This window comes from Pelophylax lessonae (genome assembly GCF_965119305.1).
Source record: "Pelophylax lessonae genome assembly, chromosome: 2".
Classification (NCBI taxonomy): Eukaryota; Metazoa; Chordata; class Amphibia; order Anura; family Ranidae; genus Pelophylax; species Pelophylax lessonae.
Genome location: NC_138769.1, coordinates 394,998,300 through 395,013,637, shown reverse-complemented (window position 1 = coordinate 395,013,637; position 15,338 = coordinate 394,998,300). Strand labels below are relative to the sequence as shown.

Here is a 15,338-nt window from a genome sequence, read left to right as displayed (position 1 = left end):
AACATTCCCAATAAAAAAAAGAAAAAAAAATTAAAAATCAAAAATTTTTCCATCATTTTAGGCCAATTTGTATTCGGCTACATATTTTTGGTAAAAAAAAATCCCAATAAGCGTATTTTGATTGGTTTGCGCAAAAGTTATCGCGTCTACAAACTAGGGGAAAAATTTGTCATTTTTTTTTTTTACTAGTAATGGTGGCGATCAGCAATTTTTAGCGGGACTAAGACATTGCGGCAGTCAGATCCGACCCCTAACTGACATTGACACTTTTGGGGGGGGAGGACCAGTGACATTGCTACAGTAATCAGTGCTAAAAATATGCACTGTTACTTTACTAATGACACTGGCAGGGAAAGGGGTTAACCCAGGGGCGATCAAAGGGTTAAATGTGAGCCTAGGGGGTGTTTTCCAACTGTGGGGGGATGGGCTTATAGAATCCACACAGGGATCTGTGATCCTAAATAGGAAGAACACAGGAGCTACAGGTATGGCGATTCGCAGGAATCTGCCGCCGTATATCTGCGGTGGCTGGTCGGCAGGTGGTTAATGAAGGTTGCAATATGTCAAACAGTTTCATTAGCACAGTATTCTGTTTAGCAGAAAACAGGAGCTTTGCTGATTGTAACATAGTAATAGTGAGAGAGGGCGTGCAGAATGCTGCAGAGTGACTACTGCTTCCACACAGAGAGAGGTCTTTATCGACTTTTCAGGTGCATCAAAACAAAAAGGTGTACAAAGTCTTCCAGATTGTTTTCCTCAAAAAGCAGCAACAGCCCACATGGAAAACCATGTTCCCCGCATCATGCTACAGAGAAGGACCATTGCGCTTAGTGTGGAAGCCATAGAGATTGATTTACTAAAACTGGAGAGTGCAACATTTTGAAGCAGCTCTGCAGGGAAACCAATCAGCTTCCCGTTTTTTTTTGTCAAAACCTAATTGAACAAGCTGAAGTTAGAAGCTGATTGACTACCATGCACAACTGCTACAGGTTTTGCACTCTTTAGTTTTGGTAAATCAACCCTATAGGCTCCTTTCACACGGCGGTGCGCCCGACGGAGTCCGTTTTGCTCAGCGGAGACCGATTCGCCGATTCCCGCTGAGCAGGCAGATGACAGCTCCGTCTCTGCTTACTTTGCAGAGACAGAGCTGTTAGATCCCCGCTCTCCTCTATGGGAGATCGGATGAGAACGGACCGCCTGTCCATTCTCTTCCGATCCTATCCAATCCGATCCTCCAGACGGATAGAAAAAAGGGTTGCCATCCGTCCGGATTTCGCCGACAGGATCAGATTGGATAGCAGCGGGTGTCAGTGGAGATGTCTCCGCTGACATCCTCCGCTCCTTAGGGCTGCATGGAACATCTGATCCGGTCCGCCTGAAAAACTGACAGGTGGACCGGATTGGAAAGCCCGTGTGAAAGGAACCTTATGGCACTTTTCCACTGCAAGTACCGGCTCGGCTCTACTCGGCCCTGCTTGGCCTGGTTTGCTTTTCCACTGCTGGTACCGCATGGTACGGTGTTGGAACGGTTCGGTACGGTACGGTAGGGTTTGCTTTTCACTAAAGTAGTACTAAAGTTAAGTGGGTGGGATAACAACGGGGTGGGTGGGATTCTCTGACCAATCAGTGGCTAGAAGTGACTGCATGCAAAGGATTGTGGGATATGGTACCGGGTATGGTACCTCTTGGAACCACAATCGAGTAGGTACTGTTTTTTCAGAGCCGTACCGTACCGTTCCATGCAGTGGAAAAGCGCCGCCGTACCGTACCGAACCATTCCGACACTATACCATGCGGTACCAGCAGTGGAAAAGCACAAAAGCGTGCCGAACCGTTCAGTTCCATGCAGTGGATAAGCGCCAATAGTCTTCTGTGCGGAGTCCTGCATTTTTCCCCAGAGCACTGGATAGTACTGAATGTCACTTGACCGCATTGCAACCCACTTAGACGCTGTGCAGGGACATGAATGAAGTGTCACTAAAGGCCAGTGATGGCTAACTTTGGCACCCCAGATGTTTTGGAACTACATTTCCCATGATGCGCAGCTCAACTACACTGCAGAGTACAGGAGCATCATGGGAAATGTAGTCCCAAAACATCTGGGGTGCCAAGGTTTGCCATCACTGCTATATGGGCACTGTTCTGGTGCCAACCCACAGTTTGGGATTTTCTTTTACTATCAGGCTGAATTCCCGCACAACGTACAGTTGTTGGAGGTAAACCGCTGCGGTTGCCTCTCTGTCAGCTGCCCACTGTGGCTGCAGTAGGGTGTGTGATTCAGTGCATCACACAGCTCCATTTCTTGTGTATTCCTATAAACTTTATTTGAAATGTACAAATTCCTGGCACTGTACAGCAATGTGATGGGCTGCTGTACAGTGTCATGTGATTTTGTACAGTGCACTGCGATAAGATGTCACAGGTCTGCATTTTACTGCAGTGTGAATGGTACACACAGGAAAGCATTCTTTTGTGTCCTTGCAGTAAGAAGTGTTTTACAATCCAGTAAAACCCATCACCGCACTGTGTGTAAATACAGTCGAAACCGATTGTCAAATCACTCCCTTTAACCCTTCAAACGAATGTCCCTTAGACAAACGAATGTTGAGAAAATGACAATTTTCAAATGCAATGCAACAGATCTAAGGCCAGATTTACTCAGTAATGTTAAGGACCATTTAAGCTGAACTTAAGGCACAAATACTAACCTGGGACCATGGTCCAACTCCCGTAAGGTCCCTCACCAGCATCTTCTCTCCCAGTTCTTCCAGTGCTGGTCTTCAGTCGCTTTGATTGGCTGGTTTGGGATGATGTCACTCACACACGCAGTTATCCTCACACATTAGCAGTGTGCTGGAATATAAACTAGGCTGCAAATGCACAGAGCTCTGTGAATAGGCAAGTGTACTTTATTACAGAGGATACATTGCGTGTCTTTTCTGCAATAAAAAGCTTCCCTGTTTGCATTTTCTCCCCCCCCCCCCCCCCCCCACCATTTAGTTCCGCTTTATGTTCAAAGTGCAATAACCTAGAGCACCTAATCAGTTTAGGTTATTCAAGTCAGATAAAAAGGTAATTTTGATTAGTGGTTACATAATTTGCCTAGCTAAGCATACATAATTATCCAAAGAGAATCCCATTTCAAAAATAGCTTTCACATAGCATGCCACTTCTATAATAAAGATCTGCCTGCCTTCATGTTTTCTAAAATGTAATTCTGCTTTAAAGGCATAGTTCACCTTTACCCACAAACTGCCTATGCAGGTAAGAGGCGCCTGTAGATAAACACAAACTGTGCAGCCTTGTTCAAAGTTGAATAATGCCTTTGCTATAGGTGTAGGCCATTTATATACCTTCTGAAGCCTGACAAAACTTCCAGAGATGGCATTATCCCGTGTTGCTAGGACGTTGCCAGGACCTCCTAGCTGTTACTGCCCTTCCCCCACCGTCACAGGGGTAAGCTCTAAGTGCCGGTTCACACACGTGATGCGGGAACCCTGCAAATCCACTGCAGGTTACCGCATGGCACTCGACTCGCAGGCAGTTCACACTGCCATATGCGAATCGCTGGGGGTGTCAATAAAAAGTTAATGACACCCCCAGATCAGTTCACATATCACAGTGCGAACTGTCAATTCTGACATGAATCGGATTGCATAGGTGTCAACACCCATGCGATCCGATTCTGGTACGGACCAAAAAAAAAAAAAGGGCCCTGTGTAACTTGTGATACTATAATCTGTATTTCTGAATTCGCAATGCACAGACATCACATGTGATTTGCTGAGCAGTGCGCTGCGAGTCACATGTGATGTCTGACATCGCATATGTGTGAACCGACACTTAAAACACAAATCTCAGAGCTACTGCATCAGGAGAGAAAAAGCGCATGTGAGGAGGTTTGAATGAGAGAAAAAGCTCGCTCTTGTGACAGTAGAGTGCTAGCTTGGAGTCTCTTAGCAACGTCGTAGCAACAAGGCAGGACGGAATGATGCAATCTCTGGGAGCTTTTCAATTAGGCTTTAGGGGGTGCATACATGGCCTACACCTATAGCAAGAGCATTAGTCAACTTTGGGCAAAGTTGTGCAGTTTGCTTTTATGTATATACACCTCTTACCTGCATAGGCAGTTTTTTTTATTTATTTATTTATTTTTTTAATTAAAGGTGCTTTTAAATTACATTTAGTTTTGTTATACGTCACATAGAGAAACCATGTAAACTGTGTGAGGCAGTATAACCATTAGGCCTGCGGAATATTATCGCCGAATCGATGCATCGCGATGCGACCCTTCGCGATTCTGCATCGATTCGGGGTGACTGCAAAATAGATTAGCTTGACGTCACTTCCGGGGTGGGCGGCGCTGGCGCTTAATGAGAGTGGCGGCGGCCGGGCTTGTGAACACGGAGCTCCTCGTGGGAGAGGAGAGCGGAGCCTGCAGAGCAACCCGAACCACGGACTGCCGTCCCCCCCAATGGACTGGCCGAGGAGGCCCTGCTTTCCGCCTGTACCGTGCACTGCACGAGTCCGAGCTCCAAATGGTCCTGTCCCGTGTCCGAGCCCTACTCCATACACCTACCGGCTACAGCTATTTCACCCACAACTGGCTGCAGCTCTGCTTCCTGGTAAGTCGGGGCACTACAGGGCCCAGCATTACTCATTACCAGGGCCTGCTAAAATACAACTAGGGGCACTACAGAGCCCAGCATTCCTCCTTACCAGGGCCTGTTATACTACAACTAGGGGGACTACTACAGACTCTGTAGTCCCCTTAGTTGTAGTATAACAGGCCCTGGTAAAGAGGAATGCTGGGCTCTGTAGTCCCCCTAGTTGTAGTACAGTAGGCCCTGGTAAGGAGGAATGCTGGGCTCTGCAGCTCTGTACAGAGCCCAGCATTCCTCCTTACCAAAACCTGTTATACTACAACTAGGGGGACTACAGAGCCCAGCATTCCTCCTTACCAGGGCCTACGGTACTACAACTAGCATCAGGTAACTCTTCTAACCTGATGTGGCCTGCTCTAAAGGGGGATCTATGAGGGGACCTGCTCTACTAAAGGGGGATCTATGGGGGGACCTGCTCTACTAAAGGGGGATCTATGGGGATGCTGGCCTGCTCTAAAGGGGGATCTATGGCGACCTTGCACTAAAGGGGATCTATTCCATAGATCCCCCTTTAGAGCAGGGTCCCCATAGATCCCCCTTTAGAGCTCAGTTCCCCTGGATCCCCTTTAGGGCAGGCCTAGGCTCCCCATAGATCCCCTTTAGAACAGGGTCCCCATAGATCCCCCTTTAGAGAAGGGTCCCCATAGATTCCCCTTTAGAGCAGGGTCCCCATAGATTCCCCTTTAGAGCAGGGTCCCCATAGATCCCCCTTTAGAGCTCAGTTCCCCTGGATCCCCTTTAGGGCAGGCCCAGGCTCCCCATAGAGGCCCTTTAGAACAGGGTCCCCATAGATCCCCCTTTAGAGCAGGGTCCCCATAGTAATCGTGATGCATCGTGATGCATCGCGGAATTGAATCGTATCGAATCGCGACCCTAATAATCGTAATCGCATCAAATCGTGAGGTAAGTGAAGATGCGCAGCCCTAATAACCGTGCATTACATTGTGGTGTGCTTCTGGTGTGAAGCCCAACTTTAACCCCTTCCTGCCCAGCCCTGGCATCCCTTCACCTGGGTATTTACTCTTATTGGGGAGGGTGTGTTGGTTGGATGTGGGAAGGACTGCCTGATCACATGACCGCTTTGATTGGCTGTCACAATAGTCACTTGATCGGGAGCCTGTGCCACCATCTCCAGATTAATAGAGTGTGAGCTATCTCAACACAGAAACCTCAGCCGTCTATGGACACATATGCAGCGTATAAGCAATAAGGCCCCTTTACTGCCGCACATATGTGTTAGGTGGGCGGCAAGACATGCATATAAACAAAATGGGAGGATCTTATATATTCTGATAGAGGAACTCCTGAACATTTTTTGAAGTGGTTTTGTTGGCACAAACTTACAAATTCTGCGGAATATTAAATCTATCTTAGACCAATACCAGGAAATTAGTTGGGATGCTGAATGGAAGATTTGCTGATTCGATTCCAGTGTGGACCAAAAAAAGGGTCCTACCTCATTTTGGTACATATGTGATGCTATTTCAGCTAATACAGTTTGCATTGCTGACATTCTCATCACTCAGACATCGCATATTGCACAGCGAGGCGACATGAATCACATGTGATGTCTGTCATTGCATACGTGTGAATAGGCACTTAGATTAAAAGGTACAAGACATTAAGGTCCACTAATTGCATACTTCTACTTTAATTATGATATAGTTCAGGTGGATTTTTATTTTTATGTGGAATTTTACAGTAAATTCAAAAGCGTTCTGATAATTGTTCACTTGCTTTACGATGTTAAAATGTATGTCTTTCAAGTTCGTACACACCCTCTTACTACATAAATAAAAAAAATAAAAAATGCAGACATGCACACGTATGGTCCCTGTAGAAAACAATTGCTTTTAATGTGTCCTTGACCTGAGTCTGCGTTGTTCTAGGTAGATCAATACAACTCATCTGAAAGGTGTAAACAAGGCCTTATGATTAAAGTAGATCTAAAAAGGCACAACTTTTTCTTTTCCCATTTTGGATAGAGTAAGGGAGGGTTATAACCCGTTTCTCTCCCCTCCTCCTATTGGGGAAATTTCTTTTGACCTCCTGTCCTATAGCCAAAACAGGAAGTGAGAGGAAATCCCTTCAAAGTGAAGGAATCTCTGGTTGTCACCAGAACTAGTGTCCCCATTGGAAGATTTCCCCTCTATTCCTGTTCTGGGGTCAACCCAAAGTTTAGGAATCTTACTTTTACTGAGAACAGGAAACTGTACAAATTGAGAAGGCGAGTGAATCTCCCTAAGGCTACATTCACACTGGAGATGAAGGCCTGTGCAAACTGTAGCGGCAGGAATCTTTGTTTATAGCTGGGAATGAGAGATGTTAGGTGCAGCTGCTGCCCCCAATTCATGATAATAGCAGTTCACCGGCAGCCGCAGCGGGGCTCTCCGCACAGACAGCAATTGCCTGTGGTAATCACTGCTCGATGCAGCAAACATCAAACCTCGGTTTCTTCCAGTCAACCTCATGACCTGATTGATCTAAATACAATCGGATTTATGAACGAAACATCTTTGTGCTGCTGATTGATCGATCATTTTCTGCCCTGGCTGATTGACTCAGTTTGATCGAATCCAATCAAGATTAATTAATTACAACAATTACATTATACAATTTCTTTAGATTTAATTTCAGCTATGTAGTCAAGGGCCTGCCTGATTGCATACAAATTGGAAGGGTTTCGATTTGACCTCATATTATATGGTTTTAGTAAATCTTAAGGAAAATTGTACAAGTAAATTGTATAATGTATGGCCAGCCTAAGAAGTTAAGTTATTTGATCGGTTTCTGATTTAATCATTTTGACTGAATCACATTGGTCACTGCAGGAAATTGCTGGCTGTGCGGAGAGCCGCGAATAGCTGCAGCCGCTGGCGACCTGTCATTCTACTGAAATGGGTGGCAGCTACACAGCCACTCATCTGCAGCTGTAAACAAAAGATTTCTGCCAGTTCACACCGGCTTTGAGTGCCGGTTCACACTTCTGCAATGCGGGAACGCTGCGAATATGCAGCGTGTTCCCGCATCGCATCCGCACCCCTGGCAGTTCACACTGCCATATGCGATACGCAGGGGGTGTCAATTAAAAGTTAACAACCACATATCACAGTGCGATCTGCAAGAATCGGATCGCACAAGTGTGAACCACCATGCGATCTGATTCTGCTGCGGATAAAAAAAAAGGGTCATGTGCATGTTTAGTGCGATTGCGGTGCAAATTCAGCCATACAAAGTTTATGGCTGAAATTTGCACCGCACAGAGATCGCATGTAATTTAGGAGCAGTGCACTCCGAATTACATGCGATCTCTGTGATCGCACTAATGTGAACCTGCACTAATGTGAACCAGCCCTAAAAGCGGTAAAGTCAAGCTGAACTCGCTGTCATCCTCTCTGCCTCAGACATATATAAAAGCAGTGTGTCCATTTTTTTTAAGGTTAAATGCCTAAATACCTTTTTCCCTAGATCCACAGTGCGATCATATGATCCCCATTCGCTCTCCGTCCCGGATCTAAGGAGAGAAGCACGAGGGGGCCGAGATTCCCCGCCGGCCAGCAGAGGGAGATCACGTGACCGCACAGAGGAGCTGTGCAAGAAGGTTTTTAGGAATATCATTTTTTTTAAAAACTGCCACACAGTACTTTATATACAAGTAAACAAGATGGGATGCCAGCAATTTCATAGTAATGTACAGCGTACAGTAATAGCGGCGGGAGGGGCACGGAGGAGATCTGAGCAGTGGAGGGAAGAGACTCACAGCAGAGAGCGGGATGACGGAGGCATATAAACTGACCACGCTATCAGAGATGAGCAGCCATGATAAATGTGGTCAGTTTACACAGGGAAAGACAGGACCAGGCAGGATCAGCAAGGTATTGGGAAAGATAGAAAGGGACAACTGAAAGCAAAGGCACTGTGCTACAGCTCCTGCCTTAAAGCCATACTTAAAGCGGAGTTCCACCCAAAAGTGGAACTTCCCCTTTAAATAGTCCTTCCCCCTGACATGCCACATTTGGCATGTTTTTTTTTTTTTTTGGGGGGCGTGGGGACGGGTACCTAGTTTTGACAGGTACCCGCTCCCACTCTGAGCTCCGCAGCAACCTGAGCTGAAGTTCTCCTCTCTCCCTCCCTCCCTGCAATCTTCTGGGACATGTCAGAGGTCCCAGAAGATTGCCGGCCAATCATGATGCATAGCACAACTCGCGCATGTGCAGAGCGTACCCGGCTGTGAAGCCGCAAACTGCCACATCAGTGATGCCGGCGCCGCAGAGCAGAGAGGGAGAAGACGGCGCATCGCTGGACCGTGGGACAGGTGAGTGTGCGGTTAGGCTGGAACTCCGCTTTAAGTCTAGTTTTCTTTAAAAATAAACATTTCATATTTTCCTCCTCTGTGTAGTTGGTTTTGCACAGAGCAGCCCGAATCCTCCTCTTCACAGATCCCTCGCCGACACTCCTGGCCCCTCCCTCCTGTTGAATGTCACCACAGCAAGCAGCTCGCAATGGGGGAACCCAAGCCAAAGCTGTGTGTGTCCATTCAGACACAAAGCCGCCCCCCCCCCTCTCCTCATTGGTTAACTGACTTTGATTAACAGCAGCAGGAGCCAATGGCACCGCTGTGGTGTCTCAGCCAATCAGGAGGGAGAGTCACAGGCAGCTGAGGCACTTGTGCACATCACTGGATCGCGATGGGCTCAGGTAGGTCAGTGGAATCATTATTGGGGAAGAGGTAATGGTGGCTATACGTGTGTCAGTTTTATTATCAGACGATGATCAACTCTGAAACCGATCAAATAACTGCACTCCTTATTGATTTAGACTGGATTTAATCAAATAACTTCCCTTATTGATGTAGATTGGATTTGATCAAATAACTTCCGTTCTTATTGAATTAGATCAAACAACTATCCTGCTTTTTGATTTAGATTGGATTCAAAACTTCCCTTATTGATTTAGACTGGATAATATCATATAACTTCCCTTCTTATTGATTTAAAATGGATTTGATCAAATAACTGTACTCCTTAATGATTTAGAATGGATTTGATCAAATAACTGCACTCCTTATTGATTTAGAATGGATTTGATCAAATAACTGCCCTCCCTTTTGATTTAGAATGGATTTGATCAAATAACTTCCCTCCCTTTTGATTTAGATTGGATTCGATCACATAACTTCCCTTCTTATTGATTTAAAATGGATTTGATCACATAACTTCCCTTCTTATTGATTTAGATTGTATTCGATGGGTTTGATCAAATAACTCCCCTTCTTACTGATTTAGATTTGATTAAATAACTTCCCTTCTTTTTAATTTAGTCTGGATTCAATCAAATAACTTCCCTCCTTATTGACTTAGATTGGATTCGAGCAAACTGAGTCAGCCAGGGCAGAAAATGATTGATCAATCAGCAGTACCAAGGTGATTAGATCATAAATCCGATTGTATTTAGATCGATCATATCACCAGGTTGTCTGGTGGAAACAGACCTACGATGACAAACTTACGATCTTATCTTCTAACTTTGGATCAAATTCCACTTCCCTGTGTGTGTCACATCGATCGATCACGTCATCAACATGACTGATGTCCCCTGATAGGAAATAATCGAGGGTTTATATAAGGGGAGCACATGACAGGGTGAGAAGCAGCACCAATAGCACAGGTAATCTCCCTGGACTGTGGCAGCCATGACACTGAGCTCAGGTAGAACACACGGCTGAGCCCTGATCTCACACACAACAATAATAATAATACAGGCGGCTCTTCCTGTTCAAACTTTTCTTCCGTCACTTAGAAGAGTGCTCGTAGGAGAAGCAATAGGACTGTGAGTGCGGTACCTGTACTGATCCCCGGATCTCAGGTGATCCTCCTTCCCCCCAGGGATCTCACAACTTCTGATCAGCCCCCAGGAACAGCATGATCCGACCACCGACTACAAGGAAGACACGACCTGTCCCAGCCAGGGGCTGCCACCTAGCACACGCCCCCTTAAAACACTTTACCCAATCACAGAGAAAAGGACATGTAGCCACGCCTATAGAAGTGACTGACTTCCATGAAAATAGGCTTCCGCCGGATCCCTGCAGACGTGAAAGTTCCTTCTACTATAGAGATCGCTGTGTGATGTGATCGGCTTCCCCGTTTATATGACCTGGGCTATATTATTTCACAATCATCTCACTGTAAACTGGAGCAGCTGTGCAAAGGTGCCTATTGGCACTGCGTTACTTCAACTGACAACTGTGCGGTCATACAACGCTGTACACAAATAACATTTATCTCATATTTTTTTATCGTAGGTGTTATGCGTTTTTTTTGATTTTTTGTGCTATAAGAGAAAAAGGGCAGACAATTTAAAAAAATATTTTTTTTACTTTCTGCTATAAAACATATCCAATAAAAAAAAATCAAATCTAATACATTTTGGCCAAAATGTATTCTGCTACATCTTTGGCAGGGTGGATAAAAATCGATTATTTAAAAAAAAAAATAATAGATTATTTTCTTTAACCACTTGTCAACCGCTGCACGGATATTTACTGCGGCGATCAGCCGCTCCTGGGCAAACCGACGTAGGGCTACATTGCTCACCCAGGAGCCTGTAGGGGGCGAGCGCGCGCCGCCGGAGCCGCGCTCCCGCCCCCGCTCATTCACTGAGATCCCTGCGCGAGTGACCTGCGGCTCCGATGTCACTCGCGATCTCCCGCTGGAGAGGGAGAAAGGCATACGGCTGATGTAAACAAAGCCACCTGTCATTCTCCCTGGTGTAAGTCCAGAGATCATACGATCCTGCTATGTAGGATCGTATGTCTCTGTGGTTACATCACAAGCCACGCCCACCCACAGTTAGAATCATGCCCCTAGGGATACCTTTAACCCACTGATCACCAATAAAGTTAACCCCTTCCCTGCCAGTGTCATTTTTACAGTAACAGTGCATATTTTTAGCACTGATTACTGTAGTAATGTCACTGGTACCCCAAAAAGTGTCACAAATGCCAGTCAGGGGTCCGATCTGTCCGCCGCAATGTCGAAGTCTCGCAAAAAAAATCGCAGATCGCCGCCATTACTAGTTTAAAAAAAAAAACAATAAAAATGACATAAATCTTTCCCGTAGTTAGTACACGCAATAACTTTTGCGCAAACCAATCCAAAAACGCTTATTGCTAATTTTTTTTACCAAAAATATGTAGCAAAAAACAAATTGGTCTAAGATGTTAAAAAATTTAGATTTTTACATTTTTTTTTTTGAGAATTTCATGTGAAAAATGTTATTTTTTCAAAATTGTTGCTCTTTTTTTGTTTATAGCGCAAAAAATAAAAAATGGCACAGGTGATCAAATACCACCAAAAGAAAGCTCTGTTTGCGGGAAAAAAAGGATGTCAATTTTATTTGGGTACAGCACCGCACGACCGCGCAATTGTCTGTTAAACTCACGCAGTGCCGAATTGCAAAATAGGGCCTGGTCTTTGAGCAGCCAAATCCTCCGGGGCTTAAGTGGTTAAATCAGATTTTTTTATATCAGATTTTTTTGATTTTTATTAAATTTATTTTAATAGAATTCTTTTGGAATAAAAATCAATCTAAAGATTGTTTAATATTTAGGATACATTAATAATTTTGTTTATTCAGCATGAAATGGAGCTTAGTTATGTAGCATAGATATATAAATTCTGCATATATATGCAATATGTACTGTGATGGGAGTCACTTTGGTTGGAGGGGCCCATGGAACCCAGCTTACCTTGGAGAGGTTGAGAAATCCCTCTCTCAGCTCCCTAGGCCCCTCTTACGTGTAAGTCCCCCTGTGTCTATTAGGGGCACATGGTAACCAAGAAAATGATGGACAACTACTTGGTGGACACTGAGAATGTGGTTTTGATTGTTTCAAATGGTACAGTGATATTTGTCCACAATATCCCTAAAGAAATCTAGGGTACATTAATTTCACTGTATCAGAATGATAGAACATTGTATGAGCTTTGCCTCACAGACTGTTGTAGATCATTGCTATAAAGTCTGTGACTTCTGAATGGTCAGGGCATTGCTTGGATGTGGATTCCAGGTTCTTCAATGTGGGAGACGGACAGTCTGTTACTGGTGTTCTCCTGCTATTGTTTGTTTAATAAGGTGTTCTGTGTTTATTAGTAGGATAATGTGTAATGTATTTTGTTTTAGCCTTGTTGCAGTGCTGAGTTAATTAACATGTTAATTATAACATTGTCTAGATGTGGATTCCCATTCACCTATTGTTTCTGTCCAGATGGCTAGGTAATTAGTTCTGGTAATTATATTTCTGTACACAATTTGATCTGCATATGATAATGTAATCAGGCACCTGACCTGGTGTGGTAATCTGATCAGGAGGAGGATGCCCTTTTGTGTGTCAATTTATTCAATAAAGGTTCCAGATCTATACAAGCTAAGTTACGGCTAGTTTTGTATGGGGTGCTGCAATATCTGATATCTATGGTCAAGACTGAAGGAAGCGGTATTCTGACGGAAGCACACAAGCGCATTGTGGGGTCGCGATTCCGTTACATTTTTAGTAAATTCATTCAATGAATCCTAACTCTGCAGGCTGAGATAACATGCACTGCATTGATGCAATCACACAATTTTAGACTAACTACCAGCATGAATGAGTCCTTACATTTAAAGAGCACCTGTCATTCCAGATTTATCATGGCAGCGCCTGTTAGCGGGCATCCACTCACCTGCTGCCGCCATGTCCCTCAACAACTGTCCCATTAAAGTGAAAGGGACTGTCGGTGAGTCAACAGTGGGTCAGAGGAGGAGCCGCTGCAGGACAGAGATGACAGTTGCTCTTTAAAAATTATGATTTAAATCAAGTTGATTTAAATGAAGCCTTTTTTTCTAGTGATTTAAATCATGATTTAAATCAACTTAATTTAAATCAAATCCACCTTGATCTTTGGTTTTAAAATAAAAAAAAAATCAGAATAAGTGTCTTCCCAGTCTGCTTTAGCCCCCATTCACATTGGGGTGATTTGTTATGAAAAATAACATGCCAAATCGCAGCCTATTGTCGGCAACGGCACAGTCGGAATCGGTGTGATGCTGACTTTGTGTCGCTGCACCGATTTCCAAAAGTAGCTCTAAAAAAATGTAGACTTCACCTTGCTCCTCATCTAGGATCTCTACCCCTACTATACCTCAAGTCTTCTCAAAAACCTGCACTGAGAGGGATGATGGTATAGCAATGGGTGCCACAGGTACTTGCATCCAATCTGCTAGCAGTGCACCACCTGTTGATTTCACCAGGCAAATTTCGCTACCCCAGTTGCTGAACCATAAAAAAAAATACTGTCCCTGCCATTTACATGCTCACCGTCTAAATGCTAGCTTAGCCAAATTGCTAGCACTAAAACTGCTGCCTTTTCATCTGGTAGACTCCGCCCCCTTTTGTGAATTTGCAGAATGTGCTGTACCAGAGTGACAGGTTCCAAAAAGAAATTACTTTTCACGTAAGGTCATTCCAGCTCTGTACCATCATGTGGAAGGCAATGTTTTGGCCTTGTTGGACAGAGCAGTCAGCAGCAAGGTTCACATTACTGCTGACTCGTGGCCCAGCAGGCATGATCAGGGACGTCACATTTCCTTCACGGCGCACTGGGTAACTCTGTTGGCAGCTGGGAAGGATGCAGTACAGGGTTTAGTGCTGGAGCTTGTTCTGCCACCATGCCTCCAAAAAGCTGGTGGTGATTCTGCCACATCTGTCTGTTCCACCCCCTCCTCTTCTTCTTCCTCTTTGTCCTCTTCTGCTGAATTGTCCTCTAAACCAGCAGTGCTCCCTAAGTGTTCAAGGGGCTATGCAGGCAGTCAGGTTAAAAGATGCCATGCAGTGCTTCAGTTTGTCTGTCTAGGGGACAGGAGCCACACCGGTGCAGAGATTCTGTCAGCTCTGCAGGGGCAGGCTCAGAGGTGGCTGACACCATGGCAGCTTGAGCCAGGAATGGTTGTATGCGACAATGGCACCAATTTTCTCTCCGCCCTTCTTTCTTAAACAGGTACCCAGGCTTACAAGATCTTCTAAGGGAGGCCACAAAAGTCTGTGGCCATTTCCGGTGGTCATACAATGCCAGTGCTCGGCTGGCTGACATTCAACGGGATTTCAACCTGCCCACCAACTGCCTCATTTGTGACATGCCCACCAGGTGGAACTCAACATTGGCAATGCTGCAGCAGCTGCACATGCAGCAGAGCGCTATTGATGAGCACATGTGTGAGTATGGCATAAGGACAGGCTCAGGGGGTTGCTGGTAAAGGATGCATGTACTCTCCTGTCACCATTTCAGGAGGCCACAAGGATGGTGAGCCGTGACAATGCATGCATCAGTGACACTATCCCTCTAGTCTTCCGGCTGTAGCACACGCTTCATGGAACAGGGCACTTGAGGCAGAACAGTGGGAGGAATAGGAGGACATTCTTTCCTCACAAGGCCCCCTTTATGCAGATACCATTCTTGCGGGGCCAAAAAACACACAGGAGGAAGAGGATTGCGGCAGCATTGAAGTAGAGGATAACATACAGCAGTCTTCAAGGATGGTTTTCATTCCCCAGAAACTACAGGAGTTGTACGTGGCTGGGGAGGGGTAGTTCCTGACAATGTCATCCTTAGTGACTCAGAATCTCATGCCTTCTCA

General features: G+C 45.1%; 1 protein-coding gene across 1 annotated transcript in view; it reads right to left on the bottom strand.

Annotated features, from left to right (window-relative positions):
- Positions 1–10,638, bottom strand: part of RFFL (ring finger and FYVE like domain containing E3 ubiquitin protein ligase) — a 114,993-nt gene extending 104,355 nt beyond the window's left edge. The window contains exon 1 of the mRNA XM_082244310.1: positions 10,507–10,638. The gene's annotated coding sequence lies outside the window, so the exon portion shown is untranslated. The remainder of the gene's footprint in view (positions 1–10,506) is intronic.
- Between the last annotated feature and the right edge of the window lie 4,700 nt (positions 10,639–15,338).